The sequence below is a fragment of the Epinephelus lanceolatus genome, chromosome 13 (genome assembly GCF_041903045.1).
Source record: "Epinephelus lanceolatus isolate andai-2023 chromosome 13, ASM4190304v1, whole genome shotgun sequence".
Classification (NCBI taxonomy): domain Eukaryota; kingdom Metazoa; phylum Chordata; class Actinopteri; order Perciformes; family Serranidae; genus Epinephelus; species Epinephelus lanceolatus.
In genome coordinates this window covers 40479249-40499428 of record NC_135746.1, presented here as the reverse complement: position 1 = coordinate 40499428, position 20180 = coordinate 40479249, and the positions used below count along the sequence as shown (strand labels likewise).

Sequence of the window (20180 nt, the reverse complement as noted above, 5' to 3'; positions counted from 1 at the left end):
GATACCATGGCCAGAGCTAACCAGCCCTCTGCAACACAGCAAGTGACCAGTGTCATTGACTTAGATAGTGTTGCCACAGTGAACCAGACTCCATCAGCTAGCAATGACAACTACCTTTTGATCATGGGTTCCATCTCCGACCTTTGTTCTGATGATGACGATGAATTAAACCAGGCTATAATGGCCAGTCTTGAGAGTCATGCGTAAGTGACTGGTTGATATGACATTGTTTAATGAGCATAGTAACTTCAGCAGAGTCCAATACGAAGAGGTGGTGAGGAGAGTGAAGAGAGAAAGGTAGAGATGACAAGAGTCAGCGGGGGAGAGCGAGTCAGTGCAGGCCATTGTCCCCCTCTTTCTCGTTGCTCTGCACACCTATCACTCCTATCGGACCCCCCAAGCTGGAGTGAAATTTCAAATAAATTCAAATACTTGTTGCTGAAGCTACAAAGCCCAAAAAATGGTATTCATTACAGCCCTAATCATTTCAGATGCACAGCAGAAAAAGTCAGAGGAATGACCAGGTTTTCTGCATGAATTGGTAATAAAATGTGATCTGATCTTCATCAAAGTCTCAAGTATAGACAAAGATAGAAACACCAACATTTATATCTACCAGGGCTATAATATGGTTTAGAATGTAGTTAGCAGTAATGGTTAAAAAGATGAATTATGACCTATGCTTATTTGATATAATTGAGGATAATACATTGTCCAAAAAGTATGACCTTATCTCTATTTTTATACTTTTTTCTTTTTCGTTCCAACAAGGAATCTCAACACCAAAACACTAAATTGGCACAGGAGGTGCTCCTCAGTCTTGCATTCCAAATTGACAGTAACCAAAGATGCAGATTCAACATTAATAGATCTTCAGTATTGGATGGCGCTCTGCAGGGCTTCAGACGACTGTCCTGTAATCCCAGGTACCAGATGTGTATCAAGTTTTCAGATGACTTGGGAATGGATGAAGAGGCTGTGGACCTTTGTGGCCCTCGGAGTTAGGGTTGCTCATGGAAGCTCTAGCACTGTCACCAATGTTTGAAGGAAGAGACGGCAAGTTGAACTTGGCTTTGGACAGTTCAGGTATGTGCCATATTTTTGGTTCCAGTGTATTGACTTTTTTACAATATCCCTTTTCCCAGTCCTAGTTTTGTCCTAGGTTTTGTGGCATCCATTATATCTTGTGTTTTGTCTTCCATGCCATGTTTGCTTCAGCTTTAAGAGAAGATCGATATTTTATCACTGGCCGGGCCATTGCTGCAAGTCTTGTCCATGGGGGTCCTCCACCAGGATTCATTGCACCAACACTGTATTCTCGTCTTGTTGGTGCCAATTCCTCAAAGCCTGTCTTGGAAGACATTGCTGATACAGACCTCTATGAGAAGGTTCAAAAGGTAAATACATTGCAAATATACACTCAGTTGCCAGTTTATTAGGTCTACCTAGTTAAAATTAATGTAGTCTAATCCAATTATCTTGCAATAAAACTTACATTCATGAAGGTTTTAATGTTCAGTTTTTGTTCAAACTGTTTTAAGGAGGTGTTGATTCAACTGTGATCATTTTGGAGAAGGTAGTTTGTACTGCTAGTGAACTGTATTATGATATTCTGACAGTTTCTATTAATTTGTCCTCCTCATTCATTTCAACACGGCAGTAGCTCAGTTCATAAGGACTTGGGTTGGGAACCGGAGGGTCGTCTGTTTGAGTCCCCGTCCGGACTAAATATGGAGTGTGGACTGGTGGCTGGAGAGGTGCTCTTGAGCAAGGCACCAAACCCCACAACCGCTCGGGGCGCCTGACCAAGGCAGCCCCCTCACTCTGACATCTCTCCACTTTGTGCGTGTATAGGTCCTGTTTGTGCATGTGTGTGTCTTTCGGACCTGTGTGTAATTGACAGCAAGAATGAAAAATTTAATTTCCCCTCAGGGGGATTAATAAAAGTATATAAAAAATAAAATAAAAAATCATGAAACCAGTACAAATTGCTGTTTATTTTAATGATTCATTTCCTGATAAGGTAAACAATTTGAGCTAGAATTACAGTTGTTGAGTGTCTGCTTAATAAATGCAGGGGCAGACCACCAGGTGTAAATAATCTAGATGTCAAATTTCTTAGAATTGTTGCCAATTTAATTGCTGTTCCTGTCTGCCATAATATTAATTTGAGTATTGAAAAAGGTATTTGTCCACTGGCATGGAAGATAGCAAAAGTTATTCCACTTTCAAAAAAATCCAGCTGCATCATTTTCTCCGATATGGATTTTTTAGGGCCGATGCTGATACCGATTTTTTTCCATCACCCTTAGCCGATGACCGATTATGGACTGCCGATTATCTTGAGCCGATATTTGGGGCCGATACTGCTTTTGCTCCCTCAATTTACATAAAAAAAAATGACACAATGATAACAAATATTACAGGTCTCAAGTTTAAAATAAGAAACATTTATTGAACAGTAAAAAATACTAAAACAAGATGGAAAGTTGAGGTAGAACAGGTAGAATATTATTATTATTATTATTATTATTATTATACATTCAAATAAAAAAGAGTTCAGTGCTCTTAAATCTTCCAGTAATGTCTTTATAAAATAAACAAATATTTAAGCTGAAGCATAAATAAAACAACAACTACTGTACACAGTAGGATTCAACAGCTTTGTTCAACTTAACCACATACTTTCAAATGAAAAAAAGTGCCAGGGAAAAATAAATCCGCGAACCCACGTGCATAGCGGCCGATGCCGATACAAGTAAAAAACTCAAATATCGGCCCGATATTTGTATCGGTCTATCCTTACTATACTCTCTCAAACACATCACTATACTCATTCACACACAGTACTATACTCTCTCTAACACAGTACTATACTCTCTCAGGCACAGTACTATACTCTCTCACACACAGTACTATACTCTCACACACAGTATACTCTCTCACACAGTACTATACTCTCTCAAACACATCACTATACTCTCTCACACACAGTACTATACTCTCTCAAACACAGTACTATACTCTCTCACACACAGTACTGTACTCTCACACAATACTATACTCTCTCAAACACATCACTATACTCTCTCACACACAGTACTATACTCTCTCTAACACAGCACTATACTCTCTCACACACAGTACTACTCAAACACATCACTATACTCTCTCACACACAGTACTATACTCTCAAACACAGTACTATACTCTCTCACACACAGTACTACTCAAACACATCACTATACTCTCTCACACAGTACTATACTCTCTCACACACAGTACTATACTCTCACACACAGTATACTCTCTCACACAGTACTATACTCTCTCAAACACATCACTATACTCTCTCACACACAGTACTAGACTCTCTCAAACACAGTACTATACTCTCTCACACACAGTACTGTACTCTCTCACACAATACTATACTCTCTCAAACACATCACTATACTCTCTCACACACAGTACTATACTCTCTCTAACACAGCACTATACTCTCTCACACACAGTACTATACTCTCTCAAACACTTCACTATACTCTCTCACACACAGTACTATACTCTCTCAAACACAGTACTATACTCTCACACACAGTACTATACTCTCTCACACAGTACTATACTCTCTCAAACACATCACTATACTCTCTCTCACACAGTACTATACTCTCTCAAACATATCACTATATTCTCTCACTCACAGTACTATATTCTCTCACACAGTACTATAGTCTCTCAAACACATCACTATACTCTCTCACACACAGTACTATACTCTCTCACATATAGTACTATACTCTCTCACAGTGGTGTATGTATGAGAGTATTACTGTGCATGTAAGAGGGTATAGTAGTGTTTGTGTAAGAGTATAGTGGTGTATGTATGAGAGTATGATGTTACATGTGAAACCAAGTATGAATTATGTCTCAAAGGGCCTCTCATAGTTATTATTATTCTTATATAGTATCATATAATACATACATACACCCTATCACTCCGATTGGGTGTGAAAAAGAGGACCTCCCAAAACTAGTACTCAAAATAAAGACATAAACATTGAAGTTTGACATAAAAAAAAAGAAAAAAATCAGCAGGAGTTTGTTCAGCTGTCCTGGAGATGAAGACACTATGAACAAAGTCAGCCTTGTAACTTACAAGGCTGTGACAATGGTGATTTTCAGTTTCATATCTTAGTATGAATGGGTTCCTCACAAGAAAATCATGCATGAGTCCAAATCAAGTATGCCCCATGGCCAGTGTTGGGAATGTCGTTTTTGAAATGTAAGAGATTACTAGTTACCCTGTAAAAAATTGCAAGTCATGTAACTGTTTTAATAACCTCATCAAAGTAATGTAACTGCTTACATTTGATCACTTTTTGATTAAAGTGATCAAATTTAAGCAGTTTTGATTGTTTTTCTAAATGTTTTAAACTGAAAGCTGAAAAATGTCAGGAAATGAGCCTATGCCAACATAAGGCATTCCTGCACTGTTAAAAGATGCAGAGCAACAGAATAATAGTTATATTCTAAGTATGAAGTGTATACCATAAAGAATATATGCATGTCAAGCAGCAATCTCTGGGCTGTGGCGGTCCTAGCATACTTGGTGCCCTAGACGAGCCCAGGGCAGCTCAGCAGTCAAAGTACTGCATGTTTATTACCAAACTGCAAATAAACAAGATACTAGATAAAAAATATGTGCTTAAAAGAAAAAAAACACTTGTTCAGAAGAATAAACAATAACATAATATAAGACAAGATATTAAAATGTACAAATGAACTGTCTAATTGAACTAGGGATGCACTGATTTTGGAATTCTTGGCCGATAACTGATACCAATGTTTAAAATTACAAATCAAAATAACCCTATGGAGGAATCTTCAAGAAAAGCACTGGAGCACTCAGATCACTTGTGATGAATTTATTAATGACTAACGTTTTGACGCCAATTGCGTCTTCATCAGAGTTTTTTTTTTTTTCTTTTTTTTTTTTTTTGATTCTGATGAAAACGCAGTTGGCGTCGAAATGTTAGTCATTAATAAATTCATCACAAGTGATCTGAGTGCTCCAGTGCTTTTCTTGTGGATTCCTCCACGGGGTTATTTTTGATCTACTGTATATTGTCCTGTTCTGAGAAGCACTGACCTCCAATTGCGGAAGGGCTGAAGCGCAAGAGATTCCCTCTACCTTTAAAATTACAATTTCAGCTAATAGCCAATACTGATGATTTTATATTGGTTTGTTATTTATTCTTCTTTTGTGCCAGGGAAACACAGAAATCTACACTATAAAAAATAAACAAACAGTTTTAAAGTCTGGCAATCCTTCATAACACTACCTTTGAATAAGCACAAGGTTTAATGATACACATTTAAGCAACAACCTAATAACAACCTTAAAATAACTTTCTTTAACATGAAAATTACATTTTTTTAAAAATGAGCAAAAAGCCTTTTTACATCATTATCCATACATCATAATCCCTCTCTAACATCTATTTTATAGTGCTGTGAAAACATCGACACATTTTTCAAACAGCAGGATTTATTCAAGTTTCTCACCAAAAGCTACATTTTACAAGATACACTGAACACCTCATGAGAACATTATAATTTACCTTTGCCCAATGCTAATTTTTACATATGGAGCTTGAAGGCTTCACAAAATCAATGCAGGCATACACACGCACGCACGCACGCACGCGCGCACACACACGCACACACACACACACACACACACACACACACACACACACACACACACACTCTGACTCCTGCTGTGTTGTGTAGTTGGTATTTCCTCAGTAATCTTCCAGCTGTTTTCTTTAGAGGGGATGACAGAGCTGTCTGTCTGCTGAGACTGTGGGAAGGTTGCATTTTTATTACTGGAAAATCGGTGCTACAATAGTATTGCCTTTTTGGATCAGTGTAAAGATCACATATACAAATAAAAGCACCCATATCAACACATAGACCCATTTTTATTAGTTTGCAGTGTCATGGAAGCTGCCCTCAGGACAGGCTGGACTTGAAGACACATCTTTAAAAACTTTGAAACAGGAGAAGATGAGCTACATGTGTGCTCATAACTTCTGGAAAGTTTCCATGGTTATATTTCAGAACACTGTGTGTTGTCCAAGGAGAGACGTCTTGTTTATTCCAACTGGAAGAGTTTTGATGCCTGCCAATGTGTTGAACTTCTCTACTGTGCTTATACATGATACTTTGATGGTCCTCTGGAGAAATGAATGTCTGCTCTGAGATTTGATTACATTCTCATTCTCATCTAGAACACACATTACTCTTTAAATAGGACATTATCCAAACTGCAACAGTCGAGGTAACAAAGGTTTTTATTTTTGGATCTGTAGTGGGTCAGTGTGGTTTGATATTTGCATCTGAAATCATTTCCCATGACAGTTGAACATGACAAAAAATATCCATGATGATTTGCAATTAATATATATATATATATATATATATATATATATGTATGTATATGAGTATATATATTAAATAAAGCGAACAGTATGATCTTGCTGGACTAACGTCATCTTACTGAAAGTTGGCTTTTGAAATTCATGAAAATATGCAACACATTCTCACCTCGTCACATTTTGATGTTTGGTCATGGACTTCCCATGTTGAAATATGACGTGCAAGGTACCCTGGGTTTGATAGTTGTTGATGTTCTGGGATGCCACGTTACTTCAGCCTGTTACATGCATTGTGTGTTTGCAAAATACATTTTTTTTCACAGGAAATGTACAGTTTGCATTCAGTCCAGGGGCGTTAATATAAACACTCCAGGCAGTGCGGTTGTACTGGGGCCCATGGCATGGGGGGGCCTGTAGAGAGAGCAGGCCCCTTCAACAGCGTGTAGGCCAGAGTACAGGCTCTTGTAACTCTTTCAGAAGTATCTCTGTCTTTGTTAAATTAAAAAAATGGGGCCAACTGCTATATATGCCCTCAGTAGCAATCTATTCTACAATAAAATTATGTGTTTACTTTACATAAACAAGTGTATAAAACAACAAATAAACTATCAAAAATATTTAATTGAATTGATACTTTCTTATTTTCTTTGGTATTTTTGTCATATACATATTTGCCCTGATGATTGCTGGGTAATATGTATTTTGATGTTGTCCAATGTCAAGTCATAGCTAGTTTAGATGCAAAATCTTACACTGGGGCCCATCATAATAATGTGGACTGGGGCCCGTCCTAATTACCATACAACGCTGTTAGTCAACACATGCATGTGTTTTTACATTCTTACAGGAAGTAAACACCGGCCTCCTGAGTGAAAGTTGATTAGGGTGACCATATTTTGATTTCCAAAAAAGAGGACACTCGCCCCGGCCACGAGATAGCCTACTTAAATGATACTCCCAGTTTCGAGCAGCGCAACCCGAGACGCGCTCAGTTTGGTAGTTTGGCAGACCGAGGTGCACTGAGATGGGTGTGGCAGCGCAGCAGGGGGAGGTGTTGACAGATCCAGCTTGGCGCAGTGACAGTTTCGTGCCAAAAGGCTTCGCTGAAGGTGCACTAAAAGCTCGCCAGCTGAAACCAGGTCTACTGTCAGCGCAGGCGGAGCGCAGCCGGTGTAAGCCGAAGTTTGGCTGACCGGCGGACAGTGCGCACACGTTGCCAAAACCTCACAGGCAGGTTTCCAGAATATCAGGCACATTAACAATGCAATAAATACCCAAAAAAACACTATTCAATGCAACTATCTGCAATCAGCACATAAATGTATCTCTATATCAACTGTCCCGTCACATCTGATGCCAGATCAAAGGGGATTGGCACCGTTTGGCATGTTTGGCACGCGTAATGGAAACTCAACCTGATTTGATTAACACAGCTGCAAACTAATGAGTTCACATCCCTTTCAGCCAACCACAAACAGCCACAGCATCAGATAGGGAGTATATATTCAGCATCTGTCATCTTAGAAAAGTCAAAAGAAAAGAAACAGAGTGAGAGTGCGAAGAGAAAGAGAGAGCGCGCGCGCACGAGAGAAACGCATCATTGATTTACAATTGTGGTGACCTCCTCCCAGGCTACCTTTGCATCATCAGCCCGTGGAGGTCTGCTCACAGTTCCGTATATTCGGACACTGCGAGCAGACCTCCCGGACCAAAACATCAGTTTCTTCCTGGGAGAAGTTTGGCCATCTGACGCTGCTGCTCTCTTCTGCCATGGCGAATTGAGTAAACTCTCATTACGCCTTCGCGCGGCGCATTTAAGGGCGAGGAGAGGGGCTCATTTGATTGGTGTGATGTGTGTAAAACCCACTTCACACCTTCTCTCCTCCCTCTTTTTGACTTGCGCAGGTAGGACGGACGGAGGTGGGACAGACGAGTAGCTGCGCCAGCACGCACGGTGTGCCAAACTTGCAAAATCCGCCTGGCCACACCCAGTTGTCTGTGAAATTAGAGCGCCTTATGTCGTGTAAACCATAATAAATTCTGAATTAACTTCTCATATGGTAATTTACAGACAAGGTTATGTATATATATATTTAAAAAATTTAACCTGCAAGTTGCACTTTAAACAATAGCAGCGACTGTCTGTGTATTACGGAAGCGCATTGCATTCACTGGATAAAAAAAAAAAAAGAGACACCTTATCTCGTAATTACGAAATCTTTTCTCGTAATTACGAGAAAAGATCTCGTAATTATGAGATCAGGATCTCGTAATTATGAGAAATGATCTCGTAATTACGGGTAATTATGAAACTAAATCAATCGATGTCAGGCACATCGATTACCCACCACTATCAGCACATAAGTCACACACAGCCTACTTATTTTTCGTCTTATTATTATTTTTCTTCCGCCAGATTTTGGTGCGTAACTTGTGCCACAGCTCTGAGCGCACACAGGGTCTTCATAAAACATAGATTCAAGATTCAATATGCACAGTAAGGACACGCGTTTCCTTGCAGAATGAAATTCGTTCTTTTATGTCACCAAGTAATGCTAAACAATATAAATCTGAAGTATGAATTAGATCAAAATATATACGGTGCGCACTGTTGTCCTTGCTTAGTGTAATACTCCGTCGTAATTTACAATATATACACTTTATAATAAAGATATGGGATATAGTCAAGATGGCACCACCCGAGTGGCAGCTGGTTACAGTAGTTCCGACCCCCCTTCGTGGATGTGCAGTAGGCCTATGTGATTCTGAGCGAAGCAGTGGCCAATGTGGCACCTTTCCTGATCTCGTAATTACGAGTTCTTATCTCGTAATTACAAGATAAGGTGTCTCTTTTTTTTTTTTATCCAGTGAATGCAATGCGTTTCCGTAGTGTATCACGCAGACGGGAAAGGATGGCTTTTTCAGAAGGTGTCTGACACTGGAAGTCATTGACCAAGCGCTGGTATTCGACGACTTCAAAGTGAGACCAGTTTGAGTGTGCGGCGCAGTGCATTCCGGTAGTTGTAGGTTTTCTACCTCTTGAGCAAAAGCGAATGCCACAGCACTTTTACTCTGTCTTCACTGGTCATGTAGCACCAATTTCAAAAGTATGTGCTACCTCCAGTCCATCAAACTGCATCACAGATTGTTGGACACTGGGCTCTATGGTAACTGTGACTAAAAACAAACAAACATTCTTTCCCCCACTTGTTTCCTCAAGTGTTGGTTTTGATTGTTCAAGAAGTCCCCCAGCCCCTCACCACTGCCACTTCCTGGTTTCTCCTCCACCGCCATCAATCACACTCCATTTGTTTTCAAACATTCCTCCCCTTGGTGACTCGCAGCGCAGGGCTACAGTTCAATGTCTCTCTGCCTTACAGCTGTCTGTCCAACACTTGTATATTTGGCATATGGGAATCAGTGAAATCTCTCGTGACACTGGGCCTGTATTCCCTTAGTGTGATCCAAGAGGCCTAAAACCAGATGTGGAGCTTCCGTTGCACAGTGTCCTATCTCACCATCGTGCCGTTCGTCTGCACCAACAAACACAAGAGTTACAGCCCTGAAGACTGATCTGCAGCTGATGACAGAAATGAATGATTGTTGTGGAAAATCTAAACTCCATAATTCACATACTCTCATAAAAGCCTGCTTATTTTTTGCAGGCAAGTCACAAGCAGTCAAGTGGCTCAACTTCCCACAGCTGAGGATTAACTGTGTTTTCAACCAGGACCAACTGTGTTTAGCCTAACTGGCAGAGTGAAGCTGTTGGGAGTGGATGGATAAAAGCTGTAGTCTGTCTGGTAGACCCATGTTCTGCTCAAACTAACAGGGAGAGTCATGCTCATTCTATGTTTGGATGATGTTTTACCACAAAATCTTTGAAAAGCTGGGCCTTACAGTCTACAGCTGCACATTTCTTTATAGATAGATATATACTTTATTGATCCTTACAGGACATTACTTTATGCTGCAGCTACATTCACAATCAAAAACAAACAGAAGACACTTAACCCTGTAAAACCCACTGTTGCAAATTTACAATATCACTTTTAACAATTCTAAAAAAAGGCCTGTAAATGTTTTTTCACATTTACATAGTTAATGGGTCCTATTGTTTGTCCTCACAATGCTATTGGATAGAAGAAGTTTTTATAGGTCTGGTCATCTGGCTATGAACTCACTCTACCTGCAAACTTCCCGTTGAGCTCATCTCCTTTTTTTGCATGACTGGATTTGTCAGGATTAAAGTAAGTAAAATTCCTTAAATATTTTTTTTGTGTTTATTACAATGTCTAGAACATGTACATATTTAGTTATTTTGGAAAACATTCATCAAATTTGATTTATAGCTTGTTATGTCTATGTTGTAATTCTACAATGTTGGGTCAGTGTGGTAGTCAAAATAGCCTGTGCTCCTTACACATTACATAAGGTCACTGCACTTCTCACATGGTCATAAACTGAAAAAAAATGTAGTAGAAATTTAAAGTATTAGATGATTCATTGTAATGAAGCTCTAAATGTGCTTTTCTGTTAAATTTTTACTTAGTTTAGCTTAGACCATAATTAAACGCATGAATAAATTATATAGGGTATTTGAAACTCCAACATCTATAGCAGTATTTGAAACTCCCTGTATCTTTGTAGTTTTTTGTTTGTTTTTTAACTTCTAAATGATCCTGAGCTATTTTTCTCAGTGTTGCCCAAGCAGCAGTTTGTAGCATTAGGAGATAGAAAAACAGGTTCTGAATGTTCTGGATTTGTTGGGGGGATGCCTGCTGCATTGTTCAGGGACAGGTGCAAATGGTCTTGAATGTGAACCTGTAAGTGCTCTGGGGGGATGTGCATGTGTTCCTTTAGTGATTCAGTAACATATAAAGAACTGCTTTGCCCATCACTACACCAAAGTGTAACAACATCAGCTGGTTCAAACTAACTGATGAACAGAGGCTAATACAAAAGTGGTAAAGTGAGCTCAGCAGTGTGACATCATGTGGTATATAATATATATTTAAACAAGAGTTTAAACTGGAGAAGGATCTGTGGCATGAAAACAAAAAAGGCTGTTTGTAACTTTAGAGTAAATAACACCAGAAGTCCTGAAGTCAGTGAAGATGTGACGGGCTGGACAGAAACCAGAGGATCTGTAACCTCTGTGATGGTGATGACGATGATGATGATGGTGTGGGACATGAGTTTCATATTCAGTTTGATTGTCAGAATGAAGCTTAAAGACTTCCAGAGAAAGGTATTAGCCAAAGTATTATTTGAACCGTCCATCTAAAGTCATCTGTTAACTGGGTGTTTTGTCTAAAGAACGTTCTTCCTCTGTTTGAGTAACATTGGTTGTACTTTGGCCACGCCATGTGCCATCCTTCTGTTATTGTATGTAATGTGATATGGTCTTGAAAATGAAAATAAGAAAGTGAATGTATTTGCCATCATCCAAAGGTTTTTATCACCTTAATTGGGATCAGTGGACCAACAGTATCTCTTTAGCCCATGAATTTAACGATCCAATGCCTGTTGCATTGTTCAGGGACAGGTGCGAATGGTCTTGAATGTGAACCTGTAAGTGCTCTGGGGGGATGCATGTGTTCCTTTTAGTATGATAAGCAGAGAGCATAATAGGCCAGCCAGACAGTATTGTCTGAATGTAGTAAACCACATTGAAAGTGACGGAGGAAAAAGTTTTGTAAATATATTTTTTTTCCAATATTTTTATTTATAAATGCTTATTCATAAAACTATGATTGCTGTGTGATTATTACTCATGATATATACTTTTATGGGGCTAAGTAAGCAATCAACCCTGCAAATGAATACTTAAATGTTCTGTATATCTGTTCAGACAAAGTGAGTACAAACACAGAAGTTCTGCTCCCAACTATGCCCAACGTTGCAAATTTACAACATTTCCCTAAAAACTTACTAAAATGTAAAAAATTTGAAAACTCTTTGATTTCTACATCAGAGGCCTCCTAAAACAATATCTGAGAGGTCAAAAAAAAATTGCTCATTTTTTTCTATATCTGGGTCTTACAGGGTTAAACATAGGTACAACAAACAACAACTGAGCACAAAAGCTAAAATAAAAGAACTAAAAGAACCCAAATTGTTTGTTTGTAATGTGCAATGTGGCTTATCTAAAAACAGTAGAAAAAGTATATTAATATATAAATATATTAAATATATAAAAGCATCTCTAAAATGTTTATATATATATGTATATATATACATAAAATGTACCTGTATGGATATAAAATACACACACACACACACCTACACAGTGAACAGTATTATGCTGTACATATATGCATCACCACAGATCAATTTAAACAGTTTAATTTATGTCTTTGCTGCTCCAAAGTCAAGAGAATGGATTACAAAAACCCACCAAGCACAACAACAATCTCATATGTATGCACTGGGTGAAATGGAAAAAGATTTTAATCAGACTGGAGCAGGCAAAACATTCTGGGGGAATTAAGTAAGCTCAATAATGTCATACAGTAGCAGCTATAAATAATAGATGAAAACCACCTGACTGAAATATACATACTGTACAGTTTACTGTGCAATTTTGTACAGTCAGACCTTGTAAAGCTATTTTTCACCAATGTCAGAGACTTCTGGAGCTCTCATCATTTTAGAAGATGGTAAGCTTTATTAATCCCAGAGGGGAAATTATTTTTTTTTCACTCTGTTGTCATATACACACAGGCTCAAAATACACACACATGCACAAACAGGACCTATACTTGCAATAAATGGAGAGATATCAGAGCGAGGGGGTTGCCTTGGACAGAGAGATGGGAGTTCAGTGAACCAGCAGTTCCCAACTAAGTCCTCGAGGACTGAGCTACTGCTGCCCTAAACCTGAAGATATTTCATAAGTCAAATGAAGTTCCACAGCTAATTTAAGTTTGTTAATAGTAGTAATACACTATAAAAAACAATCCACTAGTTCAAATTAAAAAATTATGGTGACAATTTGCATTTATCTTTTCAAGCTGTTCCAACTTTAGCCTCATTGAGTAAATCCTATGAGTCTTTTATGATCTGACAAACTCAATGATTTTAGTACAACCAACATAATTTACTTTGACTTGAGCTTAATGCAGTTGAACCAACTTAATATTTATCCAAACGTGGTGATGTTTAATGGTCAAATTAGTTTATATAAGATATTCTAACTTATTTATTTCAATTCCATCCTATTTAAAAATGAAAAAAAAAAGTTTCTGATTTCAATCAACTTCTGATGAAATTTTGATGTAACAAACATTTATTTTTTGCTGAAAAACATCTTTATTTTAATGTCTTTATTTTATCCACAAACCCCATGAATCATTTTTTAGAGTATAGTGACTGATTTAAGTTTTAACTTTAATTCAAGGCTACAGTAGATGACTTTGTCATGTTTGCTGAAACTGTCCCTACATCCTGACAGTAGACAGCCAATTTGTGAAAATAAATCCTGTTCCTCCCCCTCCATTTAGTGTTTCTAATGGCATTTACTAGAATAAGCATTGGCTGAGAGAAGCAACCAATCAGAGGCGACGAGTTTCAGCTGTCAATCATGTCAGTCAGTGAAACACAAGGCAACGCTGATCAAATGTGAATCAAGATTCTGTTATTGCATTGTCTGTTTCGCTCCTCAAATGTCAAAAACATATTTAAGTGTACTGTAAGTAATTTGCCCCATATCTCTTATGAAAAAACTGAAGCTGAAACTCGGATCTACTGCCCTGAATATGAGATCTGAGCAGTAAAAATATTGAAATTTTCATCTAAAGAGAAAGTCATAAAAATTTGCAGTAGCCCTGTGATCATGTAGATGGGGCGTTGTAGTGGGGGGAGAGTAGGACCTATTACTCAGGGGCCCATGGGAGGTGGGGCCTAAAATAGCCTGGAATGAAAAGTTTGATTTTGTTTGCACTGTTTTATTTCTATGTTATTAGTGCCATAACGTCACTAAAACTGGCTAAACTTTGTGTAAAAAAAAATAAAATAAAGATAGGGCAAGCTCTCTGAGGCCCCTCAAACCCCTTAAAGGCACAAAATGGTTAAGTCTGCCCCTGCACTAAAATTTGTCTCTAAATGCAGCTAAAGAAGAGTGAGTGAGTGCTTATGCTGCTGGAGCACCACTGTACACTGCCCAGAATTTGGTGCTTTGCCCCTGCATGCAGAACATTTGCAGGAAGGAAGGTAATTATGGAATTAGGAAAAAAAAATTAAAAAATTCTAATATGCTAAGCAATTAACTACTAAGAGATAATAAACACAAAAACAGTCAGCTGGTATCAGTTTGTAATCCTTTAAAAAATGGATATTTTGCATACAGCTGTGGGAGATGGTTGTTTGCATGTTCCTGTTTAAATTGATCTAAATTAAGAACTATAATAGCTAGAATAGTCATTCTTTTTGCAGCAGAAAGCTTAGGCGTCTGTCTTCCCTGCCATTGTGTTATTAGCTTACACAACCTTAAGATGGATTTATACTTGTGTGTCAGCTCTCTGCAGAGCCTATGCTGTAGTCCATGCATATGGTCTACACCATTGTGAGCATTTATACTTGTGTGATGGTGTGTCTGTGAAGTGCTGTAAAGTTTAGTTGTTTTAAAACACATCTAAAATATACATTAAATATGGCTAATAGTGACAACAACATGCTAATGTTATTAGCATGAGCCTATGGCATTTTAAAGTGTATAAATTAACCTCGTGGCTAGCAGAGACTTCCTCTACTCATACGAAGTCAGGAAAAACAGCAACATTTAACAAAGGTAATGTTACAAAATTTGGCTCCATTACAACTCCACAAGGTTCACTGACAAAACAACTGTCTTATACTAAAAACATTTTCCAATCAAATAAAACATGCTAACATTATTAGTTCAAGCTTATGGCATTTTACATTGTATAAATTAGTCTAGCAACAACCGGGGATTTCCTCTACCCATATGAAGCCAGAATAAATCACACACAAGACTTAAAATGTTATTTTGTTGGGGCTTTATTGTCTTAACAATTTATTGATTCTTATCTGTGAAATAAAAGTAAATGAAAGCTTCGTTTCCACCGAGGGAAATGGTTCTCAGTTTACAAAAATAAACGGGAGGTCTGCATCGCTACAACATGTAACCTACGGCATGGGTTAATCTAGTCTACCGCATACGCTCTGTGCCAATGCAGAGTCATAAGCACAGCGTCGATTCGACTCAGAAGTATAAATCCTTTACCTTATGTGCCGTGCAAATGTGGTATTTCACCATAACTATGTCTGTATTTCCCCATAATGGACATGGGAGATCATTGTTTTCATAAACCTGTATACATAAACTTAATACATAATACATAGAGCATTCATTCTTTTTGCAGTAAAAAAAGCTAATGCTTCATTTTCTGTGTAAAGACGCTCATAAAGGCGTCATTGCACTACATTGTGTGTGGTGCAAACTATACAAAAATGCCAGAGGAATGAATGATGAAACCATCACAAAGGCTTTTGTACTCTGTTCATTAAAATGAGCATATCGCAAAAACTTAATAATGTACATAGTTCAAATAACCTATGGAGTGTTGAGGAATATTTTGTTTATGCCTTTCCATTAAAAAGTATTTTTGGATCAATATGTTTTGATGGGGAAAAAAACCTGTAAAATGTTTTAATTTTTATGACACAATTTACACTATTATTGTTTATTGACTTACATCATCTTTTAGTTTAGGTTGTACAGATTTTAGAGTTATGAAGCATTTGAAGATACTCCAAGAAATGACAACAAGCAAAAATACCAATGTAGGCCCTGGAGTACCATCTCTATTGCAGACTTTAAAGGGTTAATAACTCACTCTCAGATAATGAGACTTTTGGAATGGCTAGGTGTTACAGGCTTCAAAATCAAGATAAATATCCTTTGAAAGCACTCCTACAAGACATATTACAACTGTAGCTTGGTTACATGAGGCAGCCTTGTGATAATTGGATAGAAGTCAAGGTTTACAAGCCCCATCTTCTTTTACCGAAGGACAGAGGAATGGGAGGGGAGGCTTCAGGAGGTTAAAATGATGAGATATTGTTCCTTGCACAAGATTCTTGGCAGATGTAGAAATTCTCGGGTTGATTAAAATATCAGCTGTTTTTGACTGAGGCCGGCTTGGAAATGACCCTAGATCCACAGTAATTTGGTTTCACAATTTGTCAATGGGGATCAGAGAAATCTCTGGAGCAGGAAGTGTGAGGTCTTTAGTGTTGCTTTTAACAAAAAGTACGAGAGCAAAGTCTCTGTGTGCACTGAAAGAGAGCACATTATAGGAATAAAGGGGACTCAGTATCAGTCTTGACAGACTGAACTGGAAACAACCTACTTAAGACTTGCATTTCTGTCTGATAAGAGAAAAGATCCCCCTTTAAACACCACCAACTACCTCGCTGATCCCTGCATTCACATGCACATACACACACTCACATACATGGAAATACAGCCAATCAAATAACCACACACACACAAGCACAACTATACACACACATTTTCTCATTTCCTGGCACCAGAAACAAGCTGGGGTGTCAGTTGAGGGCATTCTCGCATGACTAGCGTGCTCTCATCTGCTTCCACTTACTTCTCACCATCTCCATGTCATGACCCTGGCACACAGCAAAACTGGCTCAGTAACTTGCTGCGTGGCTTGCTGAACATGTTTCCAAGTCTGGATCTCCTTGTGCTTTATTTGTTCCATGATTTTTCACTTCTTACCTACTTTTTCCGAACTCCTCTCTATTTTTCTATTCTTTGTCTAACACACAGCCTCTGTCATGTTTCTCTCTCAAACATCCACCCTGTTACACACACCACAAACCACCATTTTCTATGCAGGCTACAAGGCATGCTATGCATTACAGAGAGGATGCGACAGGTCAACACAGTCTCACAGAAATACACGAAATGGACACGACCTTAAAACAACGAGGCGATGGGTACGAATTGTGTTAAACACGAAACAACACGAAAACAGTGCTAGTGCAAAGTCTATCACAAACGCTTGTAGTTTTATGGATGTATTTTTGTGTCTTTTTGTTGCAATCATATAAAACTGTTTTGAGAGCATATTTCTTGAACTGCAATCAAAAATCAAGTTTGTAAGTAAAAACATGTGATCATTTTGCTTATAAATCACTACTCTTTGCTTGCAAGTTAAAAAGTTTTGCTTGCAAATCAGTCCTCTTTGCTTGTGAGTTAAAGTTTTGCTCGCAAGTTCAACTGCACTTAATGGGCGGGGCCTACGCTGATGGATGAGAGGATAGTTTCTATTAGTGGGTTTGACGTGGCTCCATACAGACTGGGCTACACCCACGGTACCCTCTCTCCCACTGGAAATGCATTACTGCTACACCCCGGGACATTGACGGTACTGACCATTAATGCCGTCGAATAGTTCTGCCCTGGCTAAACAAAAGCAATCTACATGCACCAGTTCAAATAAAACATTCTTGCTATTATTAGGCCTAGTCACATGGACCCGTGTACTTCTGAAACCGTGTATTATTCAATGCGATTTGGCTGTTTGGCCACACGCAACCGGAGTCCTGGGTGAAGTTTTCGGAAGACTCCGGTGCCAGCGGTTGCGTGTAGATAGGATAACCGCAATATTTTATTACCTGTCTCCATTGTTTGACATCAGAGTGACAGTAAATAGCTCTTTTCTAAAAGTTTACTAACTACTAAAATCCCACATCCTGTGTTAAATACAACGAATCTTAACTATATTTACAATGAAGCTTGATTCTGCAATCTGCGCTTAGCCCATATGTGAATGTTTACCGTTGCTATGGCAACAAGTGACAGCTGATGTTAGCGTCAGTTAGCTTAGCTTAATCGTCTGACAAACAATAACCCATAAAATTCTAATTCAACATATTTAAACAAAATCAACAACAGCTACCAACAGTTACAGTCCTTACAACCTTAGCTAATGTGTTGTCACAGGTTAGATTGTCGAGATTAAAGTAATAACAGCTTAAATCCCTGAGGAACCATGCTAGCATTAGTGACGGTTGCATCCACTCATATGCAGTTACCTTATGTTACAGTTCCCTAAAACAATATCACGAAGCACAATACAAACTATATGAACAAATTATCTATTAAGGGTACACGACTGATAAAATCTGAAGGTGCTTAGGTGACATTTAGCCTGAAAGAATAAATGAAAACAAATGGTGATTTTGCTGGTCTTAGCTTTAGTCTAGGTGTAACTTCCCACTGAAGAACCAACCGTTTATATACCCAGATTTGCTCTCGTGCCTTTACTCAGATTAGTTATGCTTTACATTGAATGGGGGGTATCTGTATGGTATCTGTAAAGATACAAAATCGTTATCATATGCATAAAATAATGTCACAATTGAGTGGGCAGATACACATAAATACCCTATATGTCACACTAACTTTATTTGTGAGTGTGCTATCTGCTGTCTTTGGCTGGCATATCCAGCTGCTCGACCTAAGGACCAATGAAGGAGGCTGCTCCTGTTGCTAGCTACCCCGACTACACTACTACGAAAGCAGCGACGAGCCTGCCAACAGAGGTTCTGGATCCGGCCGGGTCGGACCTCCGTTGGCAGGCCCGTCGCTACTTTCATGGTAGTGTAGTTGGTCGTTCAGGTGCCTCTGCTGTTGAATTAGGTCACATTACTTTTGTGGATTGGGTTGTTTTTATTTTCCGCACTTCCCTATTCCAGTATTGACTTTGACTTCTGATTGGTTAAAATGGCCTTTCCGTTAGAAGTTACACCTACTGCTTTGGCATGTGTATCATATGTTTTTATCACACCACTTGTCTGGACAAATTTTTTTTTGGAAACCGGAGCCTGAAAAACTTCGGTTTCAGAATTGATTTTCGCCACAGATCCCGCACTGAATTCCCCGTGAACTACAGAACTCCCATGTTGCTTTGCAAGCGTACTAGGCTGATGAGTAGAATTTAACACACAGGCTAAATGACATGATGTTGCACACTCTTGTACAGTAAGTAGGGGTATGCACCTTTAAATTGTTTGCAATCCGCCAACCGAGAGAAGCTATCATTCAGATTGAGACTGGCCAATAGAGACATGTCTTACAGCTTTCAGTTAAGGCCCCGCCCACCAGGTTCAACTTTTTACTCACAAAACTTTTTCACTTGCAAACGAAAAAAATGACTCACAAACAAACTTTAGAATTTGCAAACCAAACTTTTAGGATTTGCAAACAAAACTTTTGGATCTGCATTTTTTGATCAATCATTTTTTACTTGCAATAAAACATTTTTTGATTGCAATATTGATACTTTTGCTCTCTAATCTTTTTTTTGATTGCAAAACCTACTCTGTTTGATTGAATAATAAAGAAACAAATGTAGCTCCATATAGTTTGGTTAGTAAGAGTAAGAGTAAGTGTAGTTTGGTTAGAAAGAAAAACACTTGGATATGTTAAGAGAAATGAAAATTGCTGTTTAAGTTTAGGAAAAGATTGTGGTTTTGGTACAGGACATAGCCTACGTGACATAAACTTAGTAGTTGGGTACAGTCCGTAAAGTCATGTAACTACGTTGACTTTTGCTTTCATGCAGGACATAACCATCTATCTTCTGCTTGAAAGTCCAGGTTTGACCCATGCACCATGTCCCAAGCTGTAGTTGGTAACTTTAATAAATTGCATTTGTTTGTTTCTTTATGTGTTTTTACTTC

General features: G+C 38.4%; 1 pseudogene; it reads left to right on the top strand.

Moving 5' to 3' along the window:
* The first annotated feature begins 303 nt into the window (after positions 1–303).
* On the top strand, positions 304–10012 carry LOC144466484 (G2/M phase-specific E3 ubiquitin-protein ligase-like; annotated as a pseudogene).
* Positions 10013–20180: the final 10168 nt, after the last annotated feature.